This window comes from Pantherophis guttatus, chromosome 2 (genome assembly GCF_059756535.1).
Source record: "Pantherophis guttatus breed Tessera chromosome 2, ASM5975653v1, whole genome shotgun sequence".
NCBI classification, from domain to species: domain Eukaryota; kingdom Metazoa; phylum Chordata; class Lepidosauria; order Squamata; family Colubridae; genus Pantherophis; species Pantherophis guttatus.
Window position 1 is genome coordinate 253,834,813 of NC_142064.1, and position 5,850 is coordinate 253,840,662.

The following is a 5,850-nucleotide window of genomic DNA, read 5'->3' on the forward strand; positions in this document are numbered from 1 at the left end:
AAATTGCCAAGATTGAGAAACCCAGGGTTAGACCAAGATAGTACAATATTTGTACTGGAGATTGAAAAGAAGGTCCAGGTCTGTAGGCTGTGTTATGTTACGTTATGTTGTGTTGTGCCATGCTATGCTATGCTATATTAGTCTGTAGATTATACTCCACTCCACTCCATACCACCCACCACACCACATACCACACCACACCACACCATACCACACATCTCACCACACCACACCTACCACACACACACCTCACCACACTCACACCTCACACCATACATACCACGCCACGCACACGTGCACACGTGCACACCATACACCACACATTACACAAACCACACTCACAACTAAATCTCACCATACACCAGACCAGACCAGACCAGACCTGACCAGACCACACCACACCACACCACACCACACCATTCTATACTGAATTAATCTGTAGACTCTATTATAAAGGATTAGGAGCCATGGTGGCACAGTGGTTAGAATGCAGTACTGCAGGCTAATTCTGCTGACTGCTGGCTGTGAGCAGTTCAGCAGTTTGAGTCTCACTGGCTTAAGGTTGATTCAGCCTTCCATTCTTCTGAGGTGGGTAAAATGAGGACCCAGGTTGTTTGGGGGCAATAGGCTGATTCTGTAAACCACTTAGAGTGGGCTGTAAAAGACTGTGAAATGGAATATAAGTCTAAGTGCTATTGCTATTAGAGGTAAATATCCTTAAGACTACCTTGTTCCTTACCTGGTATCCTTTCAAGGTTAATATCTTTGGAGGGCATTAAGTCAAGAAAGGCACCTTTAACATAATATTTCAAAAAGTAATAATTGTTAATGCAGTAATTACAGAAAGAATTCTGAATGTGTAGTTTATGGTTCACAGCAGGGGTGAAATCCAGCAGGTTCTGACAGGTATTGGAGAACCGGTAGCAGGAATTTTGAGTAGTTCAGAGAACCGGCAAATATTGCCTTTGGCTGGCCCCAGAGTGGGGTGGGAATGGAAATTTTGCAATATCCTTGCCCTGCCACGCCAACCAAGCCACGCCCACTGAGCCACGCCCACAGAACCGGTAGTAAAAAAAATTGAATTTCACCACTGGTTCACAGTGCTATTGAGATAGATATTTGGTCATTTTTGTCCATGTCTCCTCACAATTTGGTATTCATTTCTAATGAAGTTAATCTGCTTTTTAAAAAACACTGCAGTTTTCACCTCCTACACTCTTGATGCCTTGTTTAGTTTTTATTTACAATTGTTATTTTTACTGTCACCAGTGGATTCCCATCTTCTAGTGAAAAAGTCTTGCAGAGAAAAGTGCAGGAATTTTGAGGCAGTCGCTAGGGGTCAGCACAGGCTCTGCACACATACAGGAGAGAATATTATACAAGAATAAGCTTTCATGCCCTAGCAAGTCCATCAGGTGGGCTTCTACCTCCAGCCTTTGCATTATTAAAGTCAATGTGATTGGCCAGCTAGTCAGGCCAGAGGAAAAGCCCCATCACACAGTCTCTGTTTTCAACAACGTCACAATTTTGTCCTTATGGGACTGACCTGGGAGGACTTCCCATGCCTCAACATTATTCTACCCCTCTGTGACTATCAGGTAAATGGTGGAAAACTCTCCAAAGACATTTCCAGCAGCTGGAGAAGATTGAAACCATCATTCTATTAATCCCAAAGCCTACAAATTAACAGAGTGAGGAACTCGGGCCCCTTAGAACTAATGCCAATCCACAAAGCTACATACCTTTTAATTTCTTTGAGGAAATAGCTGCATGTTTGAAATACTTGTGAAAAAGTGGGCGTTCATAGAATCAAAGTGGGAAAGGAGAGATGAGACAAAAGCCATTGGCAGTCAGAAAGTCTGAGTAAGAGAGCAGATTGTTATATGCCAATTCAATCAAAGATAACATGTCATACCAGTTTTGTCTTTTCCAGTTTACAGTTGTAGAAGAATGAAATATTTTAGGAAATATTAAAAAGGCAGAATATTATATTTCCCTGGATGAGAAATGGAAAAAACATGCTCTTGGAAAGCAGCCCCCACCTTTCTTAATAGCCCTTAGCAGATGTCAGCACTTAAAACAGGAGCCTGAGTGGCGTAGGAGGCTAATGCCTCCTACTAAGGCAGCATTTAGCATCCAGCTGCCTGCAATTACAGTGAGTTCAATTCTCACCAGGCTCAAGGTTGACTCAGACTTCCATCCTTTCTAAGGTGGGTAAAATGAGGACCCGGTTTGTGGGGGCAATAAGCTGACTTTGTATAAAATATACAAAAGTATGAAGGCTATTGCTTAACGCATTGTAAGCTGCCCTGAGTCTCCGGAGAAGGGCGGCATATAAAAATAATTTTTTTTTAAAAAAGATAAATAGCTAGCTAGCTCTATTCATAAGCAAATTCCCTGCAGCAAGGTCTGAACAAAGGTAGGATTATCCCTCAGCCACAATAGGAATTGCCCAACAAGCCCTTTAATTGCATCAGCCAAACTTCAACCAAGCTTAGCGCAGACAAACACCTAGGATTTGTACATGGCCCCATGGGAGTCTGAGAAAAGCCAATAGAATACATGTTCTTGCACAGGAACAGGAAGTTCAAGTGCAAAGCCCAAGGCAAGGTATAAATATCCCCTCTCTCAACTCCACGTGGTCAGCTGCCCAGAACCATGAGTTTTTGATGGTTCTGTAATAAAAATTTGGATAGTTGGCAACTGGCTTATATTAAAGGTGGTATTTAGCTGGTTCAGACTGGTTCAGATGAACTGGTAGCAGAAATGTTGAGTAGTTCGGAGAACCAGCAAATATCACCTCTGGCTGGCCCCTCCCCTGCTCACCGCTTGCCACTCACCCTGCCCTCCTGCTCACTCCGCCCCACCCTGCCCTGCCCAGTCACTCCTCATCTCAACCTCCCCAGCATAGCATACCCTGTGACTCCTCGCTTGCATCGATCACACAGTCCCTGAGGCTTGCCTGCCTTCCTACATGGTGCCTGTGGCCCAACTGAGCAGCCCTGATTTGCCTGCCTGGGTAAGTAAGCCTGTGAGTTGCAGCCTAGCTAGCTGCCTCCCCCCACTGTCCCCACCTGCCCTCTCTACTCCCTTCCACATGGCCTGCAGCCCCGCCATGTTCCCTGCCATCTTCCCGGCACTCCCTGTGGCCAGGCCTGCTTCCCTGCCTTCCCTATTCCTTTCCATACAGCCCGCTGTCCAGCTATGCTTACCTGCCTTCCCTGCTCCCTTCCACATGGCCCAGCCATGCTTGGCTGCCTTCTTTGCGGGGAAAGGAAGCGGCTGGGCTGGCACTGCCTTTCAATGGGGCACGTGAAGTGAGACAGAGCTCCTCCAGCTGTCTCTTCTCTTCCCCCTTCTCTTCTCTTTGCGGGCAGAAGAGTTTTCCCACCCATCACTACCCAGTTGCCCTCACTTCTCCAAAGCATTTCTTTGCCTATCTGATTTCCAGCTCTGTCATGTTTCTTGCCATCATGTGCAGAGAAAGAAAAGTTCATGGGACTAAGAAAAAAAATTCACTCAATCAATTCCAACTTCGTGAGATTTTTATCTTTTGTGATAAATTAGAACTGATTGATCGAACTTTTTTTTAGCCCTGCACAAACTTTTGTTTCCCTGCACACGATGGCAAGAAACGCGATGGAGCTGGAAATCAGGTAAGCAAAGAAATCATTGGGGAATTTAGGGAAAGCTCTGTGGCTGCAATGGCGAAATGGGCAACAAAGTGGGCAGTGCAAGGTAAGGAGGAACAAACCAGCCCCATTGCGCCATGCCCCCTCCTGCTGCCAAGCACACCTAGCCGTGCGTGGACTTTCCTTCACCCGCGCCACTTCCTGCTGCTTCCCGTGCTTATCAGAGATTCCCACTTATCTCTGAATGCCGGCTGAATACTCTCCTCCCAGGCCTCTTGCTGATGGACAAGCGGCAGGGGTGGGATTCAGCCGGTTCAGACCGGTTCGGGCGAACTGGTTGTTACGATTTTGTGCAGTTTGGAGAATCAGCAAATTGCACCAGTGGCTGGCCCCGCCCCTTCCCACCCCTTCCCGCCCAGTCACTACTTATCTCACCCACTCAACCGCTTGCTCACCATTGCTAACCTGCCTTTTTTTTTTTTAATTTTTTTTTTTTTAATTTGATTTATATGCCGCCCTTCTCCGGAGACTCAGGGCGGCTTACAATGCGTTAAGCAATAGCCTTCATTCTTTTGTATATTTTATACAAAGTCAGCTTATTGCCCCCACAAACTGGGTCCTCATTTCACCTACCTTAGAAAGGATGGAAGGCTGAGTCAACCTTGAGCCTTGGAGAGATTCGAACCAGCAGAAATTGCAGGCAGCTGTGTTAATAACAGGGTGCACTAAACCCCTGTACTATCAAGGCTCTTGATAGTAACCTGCCTTCACCCACCATTGTTGCCTGACTTCACCCGCAGCCCTGATCTCCTCCAGGTGAGCCTGCAAGCAAGCAGCAAGCCCCAGTCGAGTTGACTCCCAGGCTGGCCTAGGCCACCACAAGCAGCCCCGGTCATCAAATCAACTTCCAGCCCAGCCCAGCCTACCTGCCTCCTCCACTGCTGCCGCCGCCAGCCCCAGTCGAGCACTGATTCCCGGATCAGCCTTGGCTGCTGCGCTGCCCCCCCTATGTCCCCGGCCTTGCCTGGCTAGCTCCGCCGCTGCCATATCTCCATTGCACATGGGATGCGGCCTAGCTAGCTATCTGCCCCGCATCAATGTCTCTGGTCTTGCCTGCCTGCCTTCTCTACTCCCTTCCCCGTGACCTTCTCAGCGATCCCCATGGAAGGGAAATAATATTTTAAAAGTTGCCTCCATCTTACTTGCTGCCTTGCTTCGTGCAGCCCAATGCCATTGGTCTGATCTGCCTGCGAGCCTCCCTGAATCTGCCTACCATGGTGACCTGCCTGCCTTGGGTAAGTTGCTCTTTTTTTTTTAATAAGCAAATTTTTAAAATAAATTTTAAATAAATTAAATTAATTTAAAAATTCACTATTTACATGGTGTACAGTTGGGTACAGTTAATTTTGTGTAATGATAATGATAATAATAATATTCATAACATTAATAATGATCACATACTAATAATAATTGTTTATCCATTTTAGTGAACTTTCCTTAAATAATTGGTCTTTTCTTTTATACTTTTAGATTTCTAACTTCTGTTTCTGTTAGCCATTGATAAAACAAATCCCACATTAAGAAGTATTCAGTTTCTTCCTTCTCCTTAATTTTAAGTGTTCTAATCTATCCATTCTAATATTTTTTAAATCACATTTTCATCTATAGCTAAGGAGTGGAAACATTTCGAAATGGAGGCTGCTGGGAAAAGTAAAGAGGCGCAATAGGCCTCTCTTAGGAAAAAGATGAAAGAGCACTTCTCATCCAAAGCTCACACCTTTTGCACAGAGAAGTTGAAGCAGTGTGAGCAGGATGCAATTAATAAAGGACTGGACAAGATGACAGAGATGTATTTAGGTAGTACTTGTCGACATAGTTTACAATCTGGCCCAAAGATTAAAACCATTTTCTGATGTAGAAGCTGCAATAGAATCACAAATTAAAAATGGAGTCGATCTGGGAATAGGATCGCATTCACATAAAACTGCAGTGAAAATAGTTGATTTCATTGCAAAAGACATTAAAAAACAATTATTTACTAAAATTATTGAAAAAAAATCTGAAAATACATTTAATTATTGCGAAGCTTCAACGATATCTTGCAAACCAGTTCTTATACTTTACTTAAAAGTTGAGGATTCAGTTAACTCCACCAACAATTTTCCTTGAGCTAGTTGAATTGGAAAAACAAGATGCAGAGACAATGTGTTCTTCACTT